Genomic DNA, 13500 nt, shown 5'->3' with positions numbered 1-13500 from the left:
AACAAAAGAGATTTCCACCGATTCTTAACACAGCCAGGTTTCAACAAGACGGAGCAACGTCACATACTGCACGAATATCGATGGCAGCTGTACGCCGATTGTTTGGACAACGTGTCATTTCACGAAACGGTGACATTAGATGACCTCCCAGATCGCCTGATCTCTCAGCTTGCGATTACTTTTTGCGGGGTCACCTTAAAAGCAAAGTGTTCCGCAGTAGACCTGCTACAACGGAAGAACTGAAGGCAAAGATCCGAGAAGCAATTACGGAAATTCCAGTTGAGATGTTACGTCAAACCGTGAACAATTTAACGAAGATACTTCATGAGTGCTTACGTAGAAGAGGAGGTCACCTGCAAGATGTCATCTTTAAAAAATAAACTAAAGTGTATGTATCCTAAAATGGCAACATTTGTACAATTACATGAAATAAAATTCATTTTCTAAAAAAAATTTTTCATTAACGTTATTTAATTTTTAAAATTCCCCGTTTCTTTGAATCGCCTGTATAAAAATATTTTTTTTTAAATTTCTAAAAATTTATTCCCCACCTCTTTTGTTGTTTTTTGGCTCTAACTCTTTTAATTTTGATTATTAGTAATAATTTTTTTGTCATTTAAAGGGCTATTAAAATTAAAGTAGCTCTGGCACTTATACTGTATTCCGGACCCAAAATGCTGAGAAACTTTTTTCGTTACTTTCATAAAAGTTATACTTGATCTGCTTAGTCGGGAAAGTCATGTAATACTTTGTCTCAGCTCGGATTAATAAGAAGCTTTATATGAATTAATAGCTAGCTATATTTGGAATAAAGATAAGGGACAGCCCGGCCGAAGCCCATTATATACAGCTTGTTAATGTAATTATAAACGTTAATACCTTTTTGTTTATTGAACTAATTCCCACGCACATTTCGGAATTGTTTGTTATTACAGGAACCGATTGATTCAATAAGTTTTAAATACTTATACATTGTTATTATTATTTTCTTTGTTCTTATGTAGTGTTTAATTGTAATTTATAAATTGTAAATACGTATTATGGCTATTGCAAAACAGGATATTATTTCTCACTTAATTAAATATTTATTTCTTTTATGAAAAGTTAAAAAAATTATGAATGTAAAAAACGTATTAGATGACAGCGATTTAAGCATTCTTTAAATTAAAGATTAAAAATAAACTTCCTATTTTCGGTAAAAGTTAAGTTTTTCGTTTCCCCCCAAATAAAATACACAATAAAAAGAAACGTGTAATTGATATTAATTTTAATTGTAACTGATTAGTTAATTAAAAATAATAAATAGATTAAACAATCAGTATTGTTACATAACGTACGGTAAATGTTCAGGGAAAGTTATATAAAGTAAGTGTCGCAGCATTAAACGCTTTAGTTATATTTTATAATGGCAGTAATTTTACTATTTAAGTGTATGGAGTACAAAAAAATTAATCTAATTTTATTTTTGTTAATTATTTCGCTATTATTATTTTGTGTAAAATGTGAAAAATATAAAGAAAGTAAGTAATTTATTATAATATCAAGTTGAGAGGTCTCCTGACTGCTGGAGTCCAGCCAGGAGCGGCTAGGGGTGTCCGGGTAGGGTCCCCAGAGATCCAGAGGGTGGAGCCCCGACCGGCTAGCATATATATAGATTTTTTTATATATTGGAAAGTCTTGTTCGGTTTTCTTTTCCAGTGAAATATATATTTTTTTTTTTAATTTTATTGAATAACATTGCACCGAGTCGGATCGACTTATTAAATTAAATAATTAGTCAAATAAATAGCTTATATAAAATAAATTATGAATAAAGGCTCCAAAAACAAGGTTACTGAATGAAACTCGTACTTAAAAAATTAATTTTTTCTAATTTTAATTTCCAAGTTTTAAAAATCTTGAAATTTGATTTTCATTTGAAAATTATCACCTTTTAAAAGTTCCCGTTCCGAATGAACTCAGATTTTCAGATTTAAATCTGAGTTCATTCGGAAAATTGGTATATAATTTGGATTATTTTAGTAAAACTTTTTGACTATTTCTATTAGCGTTTAGTTAATTGTTTGTTCTCTAGGTAGTGGGACGGTGCGAATATTTCGTCGTTTTTATTATCGCTCGATCGGTGATTGTTAACGGTACGGTTACGTTTTTTAATATTATTGATTTGACTGATTTTCAATAGTAAATGCAATAAAATAATTTTTAATATGAAATAATGAGTTGATGTTTCAATATTTGTTTACTAATCGCGTAATTCAATAAATGAATATTCAATAATCATTTTTCAATATTGAATATTCCATTCTCAATATTCAATTTTCAATAATAAAAGTTCAATATTCAAATGAGAAATATGAAATAGACTGTACGCTCCGGAGTTAAGATTTTATCTTCCACACTAATGTTTGTCTAAGGAGTATCGTATACTATGCGTACAACAATATTCTTTGTTATTTTTTAAAACTAATTTGTTATTTAAAAATTGACTGGATTTTGTTTAAAATTATTCTTGTTTATTTTATTGAATTAACTGATTTATTTATTTGAAAAGGTTTGCTGCGGTTAGAAGTTGTCGGCGATTTGCAGGTTAGAATGTTTATTTCCTACAAATTTTCTATTATACAAAATTTGTGTACATTAAATATAAACCAACTGCTCAGTAATTGTTATCGGTCTGTGTTGTGGTTTAAGAGTAATTCTTACGTCGCCAAATTAACTCTTAAAAAAATTACCTTAAAAAGATAATAAAGACGGATAACCATGTTTTATTAAAAAATATCTTATTGTCATTTTAATGTGTTATAATTTTGTTTAAAAAACTGTTATATGTTAACTGTGTGATATGTAATTAACTTATTTATTAAGAATTTCTCCCGTAATGTTATTAAATCAATTCTTTTTGTTGCAGGTGTAAAATTAGATACATTTAATTTTATCTCTAACTATGTTATTTCACCTGAGAAAATTCTTCCTACAAATTCAACAAATAAATTATGTGCTGAAGATTCTAAACTATTATTGAAGGAAGCCAAGTTATTTAATGTAAAGGCCTTACAAGGTATTCTTATTTTTATTAATTACAGGTAATGGTTAAAATTATCGCGTAATTATATACAATTATGGACTCGCAAATTTTTATGAAATTTTAAATGTACTTTATTTAGGACATAAGTTAACCTAAGTTATTTGTTACTGAAATTATTCATCAGTGACACCTTTCACCCAAATTTCGTCGCTTATAAGTTGCCTAGTACCCTTGCCAAAAATTTCATAATACAGCACTGTTCAAGTGTAATATCCATTATTTTCGAAGAAATAGTCAGTTATTGTGTGCAATTATGGACCCAGCCTATCAGTCGATATTTAATATGTTGTTCAATTCTAATATTTAATTAGATGAGGTTAGCAAGTGAAGGGAGTATTAGTTTATGTTTGCTGATATCATATAAAGTTCAATACATAGAATAATTAATTACATAACCTAACTAAATTCACTTAAACCAAGCTATTTTACTAAATTACTAATGTATGTTGCACGTTCACCAAAATCCACACCTTAAGTTTAACATAACTTAATTTAGTCTAATTAAATCTTGCTTGGGTCCCGGGTTCGAATCCCAGTCAGGCATGGCATTTTCACACGCTACTTGTTATTCATGTCATCCACTGAAGTAATGCCTAATGGTGATCCCCCCCCAAAAAAAGAAGTAAATCTTACCTAATTCTTAACTTAATTTAATTGAAACCAAATTATTTAGTCAGAGAATAATCTATGTTACACTTGTGAGGGTATAATTCTTGGTGAGGGTACTTTGTAAAATTATGACGGATATAACTCGGAGTAAAGGGCACTTCCAATGAGTAATTTCAATTGTAACAAATAATTTAGGTCCTAAATTATTTCACATTTCATAAAATCTGATGCGAGTCCATAATTATATATAATTACCAATTATTAGTTTTGTTTTGAAATCTTTATTTGAATTGACAGTTTTTCTAATAAATAAAGAGTGAAATTGTTAAATCTGTTTTATTTTAATCAATCAGGTTTATCTCTTTATCAGGTCATTGAAACTTAACTTTTGGTTACAGTTCCTCGTAGTGACTGTTATATGTTACAGTTACCAGTTTTCGTACTGCTATGAGTGGTCGTGATTAATATTCAGGAGTCTGAGGAAACCACACTTGTTAAATAACTGGGTGTTGAAAAATATGTTAATCTCATTTCTATATAGAGACGTCTTTTTCGTTTGTTGCCGATAACTGTGAAAACTACTGAACTAATCATTACAAACTATTAATTGTAGTATTTACCACAGTTCAAATCTCACCATTCTTGCTACTATATAAATAAAAAAATCTTAAAATAAATAATATCTAAATAAAAATCTTCCTGCACAAGAAGACTGACTTAGTTATTTTATTTTGTTTGATTTTTAGCCCAAAAAATACACAAAAGTTAGATTAAATGAGAAAACTAAGAGGTGTAATTTTTTATTTACTTGATATTAAAATACATTTTCTGTGTACAAAATAATTAAAAATAACAAATAGACCCTATATACTAGCAGCATAAAGTTTAAACTCAGTCACCACTGTGACTCAATATAATTACGTATGAGAATTCACCAATACAAAGGTCTGTTGTTAACCTTAAATTAAGAATGACAACTAATTTTCATCAAATTTTTACATGCACAACTTCAGATACTCTACTACAGTATGTAAATTTCAATAAAGTTTATCTAGTAGTTTTGGAGATTTTCGAGCCACAAATTTTATACGTTAAATAATATGGTACTTACATATTAACGCCACCGCAGCTACAGCTTTATTTAAAAACAAAGTATTCAATCGGAGTGTTAATTAACAGGAGTGTTTTGATAATTTAAATAATAAGTAATTGCAATAATTACTGAATTTATTAAATAAATACTCAAAATAATTAATGGTGTTAATTAGTCAAGGTTAGCAAGCGTAGGTTAAGTTTGGTTAAATTATATTTATATATAAATAACTAGTTATTAAAATTAATAAAGAGACTGTTTTGAATCTATGTTGAACTCTATATCGGCCCATTTTCCACCGAAATCCGATTGACTACTTTTTTAAATAAAGCTGTAGCTGCGGTGGCGTAATACATAAGTACCAATAATATATATAAAGAAAATTCAATTTCACCCCCTAATCTCATCGTGCCAAAGTCTGTAAAAGAAATATAGTAAATAACCTAGTATTAAATATAATTTTCTTGTCTATATACACAGATATTGTTTATATCAATTGTGGTTCTCTTTGTCAATATTGACGTCTTCAGACAGTTGTGATATAAAAATATAATTATGTATATGATATACAAAATTTAATGAATGTCATTGTCTATAAAAAATCAATTTGTATTGTTTTCGTAATACACATTAAAACAAATTAGTTTGATAATAGATTTAAAGGACATGATGCCTCTTTACATATTTAACAAGGTTTTGATGGTTTGAGAAATATTGAATATCGATATCAACTTCTTCCGAAAGTTATGTGTTTTATTAGATTCAGTATCATCTAATCTGATGCAGACCTACAAGAACTTATCGTCAGTGAATAAAGTAGCTTTTTGTAAAGTTTTATATCTTAAACTAAATTGTTCCATAGGATAAACCATAGACATAATAGATTCAATTTTCAGTTTGGTACTGATATTTTCATAACGCCTAGGTCGGCAAGGTCACAGGTAGGAAGAAGAATGAACTTCTAGGCTTTTAGCTAACATAAATCTAAGAGGTTTTTTTAAAGACTTGAAGAGCAATATATTTGCTCAGCTCAAAATAGTGTTCAATCTTAAAGAGATATTTTAGGTCTCAAATTAGTGTTTGATTATCACCCTGAAGTTGACTGTCTGAATTAGAAAAATTTAAGAAGTAGTATGATTAAAATGTAACTGTTGCTTTTGTTTAAAAGTTCTGAATGTGCACAGAAAGAAACAATCTTAATTGTTCAAAGACAAAAAGCACACATTGAACACAAAGGATCAGACATACCTTCTTATCTCAAGGTCTCCAGCCAGGGTGACTCACAAAAGTAAACTGCACACAATACAGGATTATCATCCTTTGCAAGGAAACATTACTCCCAGCACATGGAATATAATTGTGCATAGGGTATAGTTACTTGTTGAATGCTTTATATGTAATATCAAGAATTTATCAATAATGTTGTTTTCAGTTCATTCATGGAAAAACATTCATTGAGGTTAAAAGAGGCTTAAATGGTTAAAATTCTCTTTAAAGTGTTATTCATTTATTTTGACATAGAATTGGGATAATAATCTTTCAATTGGATCTTTTACTTGAATTTTTATAATGTATAAAAATTACATTTCAGGCAGATATGTCATACTTTCATGACTGTTTCTACAATCTTTTTGTCAAAATACTTGTGTAGCATTTGTCAGATTGTAATACTAAATTAAAATATAAATTAATAGTTGTTCTAATTTAAACATTAATTATTGTCTTTCAGCCAATGGGCCGCTAATCCAAATGTTAGTTGAACTGTCCTATTTCACCTGTTTAAATTGTTTAATTTGAAATTTTTATTGCTTTATTGCATATTTCTTGGACCTTATAGTAATCTTTAAGATGTTTTAAAATAAATCAAATTTACAATTTTAAAAATTTCAAATTTTAAAAGTGTTCTAAAATATATTTATTAGTAGTACATTTCTATACTGAAACCATATTCATAAATTAGTTATTTTTTATAATTGAATTTTTAACTCCCTCCCCCACCAGTAAGTTGAAATAATGTTATATGTGTAATGCTGTGTTTCTCAATTGTAGAATTTAAATGATTTGTTGCTTTTCACTACTTGTCTTGGTCCCTCTTATGGTTGTAACACATATAAAAGAATATTATTTATAATAAAATAACATAAAAGAATATTACACAAGGTAAAAGAAACATTAGCTGGGTTCCTTTCTCTAACCTGCCAGCTTGGTCTAATGGTGAACGCTTCTTCCCAAATCAGCTGATCTGGAAGTCGAGAGTTCCAGTGTTCAAGTCCTAGTAAAGTCAGTTATTTTTACACGGATTTGAATATTAGATCGTAGATACCGGTGTTCTTTGGTCGCTGGGTTTCAATTAACCACACATCTCAGGAATGGTCGAACTGAGACGGTACAAGACTACACTACATTTAAACTCATACATTCAACCTCTGAAGTATTATCTGAAAGATAATTACCAGAGGCTAAACAGGAAAAAGAATGAATGGGTTGCTTTTTGTGATAGTAAGAAAGTTCAGAATATTTTTGGTCTCTGTGTAAATGTATTAAAGATGTCACTTATAGAGATGGAACACATCTGCATTTCTGTGGGCATGGTCTTGGCAGTCATATGCAAAAAATATGATTGTCAGTGAAGAAGGGATGAAACCATTTCATTCCTTTTTTCCTTTGTAAACCTGGTATGGAATGCTTTTTATCTTGAAAATAGCTATGCAAATTTTAGGAGTGACTTGTATTTCATTCAAGCATTCTCTTGAATGCTTTTTTTCGCTCTGATGTTTTGTTGTGATGCGTCCATATGGCTTCTTCCAACCATGATCATCTACCATAATTTACAACCTCCAACTATCAATTTAACTGATGCAGAAGCATGATCCCTGTGCACCTTCTAACATCGAAGGTTTCACACAAGAACTCTTCCTATATCTAACTTCAGTTAGATTATGCATACATATCATTACTCGATTGATGTTTAAACACCAAAAATACTATCCTGATACTAACAAAACAATTACTGATTGGAACAACAATATTTTGTCCTACAATTCAATTTACTCATAGTCCTCTTGATTTATTTAAAAATCAAGAAAGAAATTCACAAATTTAATAAGCCCAATGAAAGCACCCTATTTCTCTCTGCTGTGGTCTACTTTTGGGAGCGAGGTCAATTCCTATACCACAGCTCCATCACAGAGTTGTTCACACATCCATCTCAACAATGATTGTACTACTCATGGCCTCTTATGAAGCTGACAAGGATTGTTATCTACTTGGTTGCAAAAGTTCAACGTTTTTCACACATCCAGAAAAATGTCAGTGAGCTTAATCAGTCATGATGATGGTCATTTAATCTGTAAGAATGTAGTTGTAAATGGAATCATCGTACTCTTTTTGGTATTGATAACGATGTTTTCTTAAATGTTGCATTGTAGTAATCTTACCTAGGTGAAAATGAAAATCTATGTGTGGCATCTTTGAAACAGTGTGGTCAGATGAACTGAAACCAGATGCATGTTGGGTAATAGAGCAACATAGACTCCTGAATACTGATTAATATGGAGCTTTGATGTTTTTGGGAGTATGGATGGACTGTGGGTTTAGTTTTTTTATCGGTGTTCTATAAAATTGTTAACTTGTTACATAATTGCGTTGTGACTAAGTACACTAGTATAATATTATTAAATTCCTATGAAACATGTATTGGATTCAGAACTATGAACTCATTGATCTGTTGCAACTAAAATAACACAGAAAATTAATGACTAATATCACTGCAGTTCATCCCATTCAAATTAAGGATGTACAGTCTGTTTAAAACTCTTTAGTTTTTCTGCCAATCTGTGTGTTAGATGTCTAATTTTTTAATAATAAGTGTTGTAAAAGGTATGAAATACAATTCTTCATTCAAGATAAGTTTTAGATTCTGTAAAAATAAACTGAAGTCTGATCCAGGGTAAGACAGTAAGCTACTCCTTCCACAACCAAACTCAATAACAAACTTAGGATTTATACTGAGGTAAATGCCAATGGCCTAAGCCTCATTTAACAAATAGTGATTGATAGTAATTGCTTAACAAAAAAAAAGAAAAAAAAAGGTTGGAATTATGTATTGATGTTAATAAAAAACATTTTTATCATTCATGGAAAAATGTTGATATGTTGTTATAAAGATACATCATTCAAAGTATAGTAGGGTATCTGGTTACAATGCTGGACAGAATTACAAAACTACGTAGTAAATTAGCCCAATGGGCTGGTCTAGAGGTTAACTCGTCACTGTAAATCGCTTGTTTAACAGCTGATTTTTTGAAGACAGGTTCTGAGGTTCAAATTTTAATAAAAATTAGTTACTTTTGTATACTAGTTTAAATACTAGACAGTGGCTACTGGTATACTTTGACTATGTAATATTTGGCTAAGGTGCTAGAGACTGTGGAAAAGATATTTATAAAAAAAACATCAGAAGTAAATGAAAAAAAAAAAACGCAAAGAAATAATAACAATAAATACAAATCTGAGAATATGCTATCGCAGAATTGGGAAAATGATAATTATTATCCTTTTTTTGTTTTAATTCTTATTTAAGAATTCTATTTAGTTCTTACTTTAAAATTATTTATATAAAATAAAAGATTTTGTAGAATTTTGTAAGTACTGTTTGTTATCATCCTGATCCTGTAGGGGAAAAGCCACCTTGTGATGATTCTGACCATCCCATCACCCTTTAATGGGTGATCAGCCCTTAAAGGGCCTGATAAGGGCCCTTATCAGCCCTTTTAATGAGCCTTTAATGGGCTTTATCAGAAGTCCACCCTTCCATATAGCTCCATTATAGAGGAATAAACATCTAAACTAACCAGGGCTCAATGCCAAAACACCTTTCTTGGTGAAGTAAGCGCTCAAGCAGGTCCCTAGGTACCTGCCTGTGACTTAAGAAATGTAACATCAACCCCTTCAGCAATTCTCTTCAGGGCCAGAAACATAAGGAAACTACTGACTATGCTTCATTCGCTATGAGTTTTCCAATTGATTCTCAAATCCAGAAAAGAATTTACCCTCTCAAGTTCTCTTACAATCCTAGTACGTTTAGCTTCATATTTGGGGCAAAAATGAAGGAGTTGGTCTACAGTGTCAATTGTTTGTTATCAACTAATTATAAATATGTATCAAGTGATTTTTTTTTAATGTATACTTATTTTAAGGTATCTATGAGGTGTGGTTATTAAATAACGAGACTAATGATGTAAAATATTTTATTTTACATTTATATATATTTAGTTATTATCCCCTTCACAATATACACCCCTCCTCTATGCTTACAACACTCCATGTGAATTTTCCATTGTTCGAAACAGTGCTGGAAGTCTTCTTCTGTGAGTTCTTTCACAGCTTCAACGGTCTGAAATCTTGTTCCTTTTAATGCAGATTTGATCTTGAGAAACAGATAAAAGTCACTTGATGCTAGGCCAGGTGAATAAGGCCTAACACTGGGATGTTATACTTACCTAGAAACATCTTGACAGACAGTTTAGTATGAGCCGGTGCGTTTTCCTGATGAAGAACCGATAACTTGTTCTTTCACAGTTCGGGTCGTTTTTTTCACGGAGTTAAGCAAGGGGACCTTGAATGAAGACAAGAATGGTTAACCGACAGTCAGATTGGTTCAGGTAACCAATTTTTTCAATAATTTTATTGGTTTTGACATGGAAGGGCAGCCCGGGCGAACATCATCTTCAATGTCTTCTCGGCCATCTTGGAAATGCTTAAACCAATCAAAAACACGTGCAGATGATAAACATTCATTGCCATACACCTTTTTTTAATAAAAGAAGTTTCCATAGCGGTTTTTCCAAGTTTCATTCATGACAATTCTTTGCTCTAATAAAACACTTATTTTTTTGGCAAAACAAAAGTTATCCAAACTGAGGCCATGGCAAGACTAATATGTCCACAGAAACTGAAGTGGCAACAATCGAAAGAGAAGGCTTCTTGCTACACAGCTGTAGGTCGTATGAATTTGGTGTATCAGCAGTTCTTCTGTAGCAGCGCATTAGTCTTGTTATTTAATAGCCACACCTCATATTAATAATTGTTTTATAACCAATATGTCCATCTGGGTAAAGTTTTTTTTTTTTTTTTGTAAATTATGTTTGGAGTATAATTTTGTTTTCTAGTTTATAAAAAATTGAAGTTTTAAAGAATGGAAAACGAACTTATATTTTGCTAAAACAACTAAGTTGTGTAAACATTATGTTAATCACATTTCATTCAGAAAGTCTTATTTTGTTTTTTAAAAAGTAATAATTATTTAATTGTACATATGCTTTTAAATTGTTGTTATAATTTCATGAACTGTACGTAATGTTTATTGGTTATCAGTTTGCTTTTACAACTTGGTACACAATTATTTTGGCAAGAGTTAGTATTTAAATAAATAAATACGTCTGCATTATGTATGCATGCATTTATACTTGTGCTCTGTATTTACTGGTATTTGATATTGGTGAAATTTTTTATTAGTTACAGTATATATAGTTAATATAACTCATACTGTACTGAGTATTATGTATTTAATTATTAAAATATATATGTGGGTATATTTTTACTGTATACTGAAAGTTATGTTATTTTTGATAATAGTTATCATTCTTTTTTACTTTTAGGAACTGCAGATTGCAAATGTGTATTAGTAATATATATTAGAATATAATATATTGTATTTATGGGCTTGTCTACCGATGACAAGAAGCATCTTGATTTTGTTGTTCAATTTCATTGAGGTTTCTTACTTCATGTGCAGGGAAATTAATTATATTTTTTTCCATTTTTAAAAAAATAACTTAGGCTTTTCTTGATATCTAAGAACTTAATAAATTGAAAATAGAAATGTTCTGTTTGAATTTGCAAAACTTGTTAAAAAGTAACGTAAGGAGTATTTTTTTTATTATGTAGCCAGCCACACATACAGTTCTGTACATTATAGTACAAAAATTCTGTATTGTTGATAGTAAATGGTTTTTTATACTTTTGTATTTTCAATTTCATTTATATATGTAGAAAGAGTGAGAGAGAGAGAGAGAGAGAGAGAGAGAGAGTGAGAGTGTATTTTAAAAATTACACGATTTATATAAAATTTTAAGAATAAGAAACATATTTTTCTTATTAATAATTAAAAAATGAAATATATACATACTTAAACCATGGTAATTTGGTATTACATAACTGCTGCCAAGAACTATAACAATATTTAAATTATAACCACAGCAAATAAAAAAAAAATATTAATCACAAAAGAAAACGTAACACTTAACATATGTTAAATATGTTTTTACGTCTTTTAAAGGATAATGGTTATCACACATATGTAAATAAGTTAAAAAAAATACAAGTATGTAACAAAGAATTTGAAAAACAGAAATAGTGTTGGAATCATTCATTACAAAGTAGGTTGCAATACATTTCAGTTTAAAACAATACATTTACAAAAACAATTAATGCATTGTTTGGAAATTATTACTAGATTATCAGTGTGTGTGTGTGTATATATATATATATATATATATATATATAGAATAATCCAGAAGTCATAATAGAAATAAAAGAATTGTCATTAAAGTAATGTTAAAATATAGCTTCACAAGAAATGGTACTATCTCATTGTACAATATAAAGAATTTTACACAGTGATCTCAAGATGTTCAATACTGATTGACTGTCTTGCGTAAGTTAACACAACCTAAGAAGCAAAAAGGTTTGGAGTTTGCACAGTGAGACTGGAAAAGTTAAGCAGTTCATTGCTGGCTATTTTATATATATATATATATTTTTTTTTTTTTTTTTTTTTTTGTCTTCAGTCATTTGACTGGTTTGATGCAGCTCTCCAAGATTCCCTATCTAGTGCTAGTCGTTTCATTTCAGTATACCCTCTACATCCTACATCCCCAACAATTTGTTTTACATACTCCAAACGTGGCCTGCCTACACAATTTTTCCCTTCTACCTGTCCTTCCAATATTAAAGCGACTATTCCAGGATGCCTTAGTATGTGGCCTATAAGTCTGTCTCTTCTTTTAACTATATTTTTCCAAATGCTTCTTTCTTCATCTATTTGCCGCAATACCTCTTCATTTGTCACTTTATCCACCCATCTGATTTTTAACATTCTCCTATAGCACCACATTTCAAAAGCTTCTAATCTTTTCTTCTCAGATACTCCAATTGTCCAAGTTTCACTTCCATATAAAGCGACACTCCAAACATACACTTTCAAAAATCTTTTCCTGATATTTAAATTAATTTTTGATGTAAACAAATTATATTTCTTACTGAAGGCTCGTTTAGCTTGTGCTATTCGGCATTTTATATCGCTCCTGCTTCGTCCATCTTTAGTAATTTTACTTCCCAAATAACAAAATTCTTCTACCTCCATAATCTTTTTTCCTCCTATTTTCACATTCAGCGGTCCATCTTTGTTATTTCTACTACATTTCATTACGTTTGTTTTGTTCTTGTTTATTTTCATGCGATAGTTCTTGCGTAGGACTTCATCTATGCCGTTCATTGTTTCTTCTAAATCCTTTTTACTCTCGGCTAGAATTACTATATCATCAGCAAATCGTAGCATCTTTATCTTTTCACCTTGTACTGTTACTCCGAATCTAAATTGTTCTTTAACATCATTAACTGCTAGTTCCATGTAAAGATTAAAAAGTAACGG

The 13500-nt window shown here is 30.0% G+C and overlaps 1 protein-coding gene across 1 annotated transcript in view; it reads right to left on the bottom strand.

Moving 5' to 3' along the window:
* LOC142332047 (nose resistant to fluoxetine protein 6-like) overlaps positions 1–11995 on the bottom strand; it is a 113436-nt gene extending 101441 nt beyond the window's left edge. Inside the window, exon 1 of the mRNA XM_075378166.1 lies at positions 11977–11995. The gene's annotated coding sequence lies outside the window, so the exon portion shown is untranslated. The remainder of the gene's footprint in view (positions 1–11976) is intronic.
* Positions 11996–13500: the final 1505 nt, after the last annotated feature.

Source organism: Lycorma delicatula, chromosome 11 (assembly GCF_047948215.1).
Source record: "Lycorma delicatula isolate Av1 chromosome 11, ASM4794821v1, whole genome shotgun sequence".
NCBI lineage: Eukaryota > Metazoa > Arthropoda > Insecta > Hemiptera > Fulgoridae > Lycorma > Lycorma delicatula.
The sequence above is the reverse complement of the archived record's forward strand: the minus strand, read 5'-3'. Positions and strand labels throughout refer to the sequence as shown.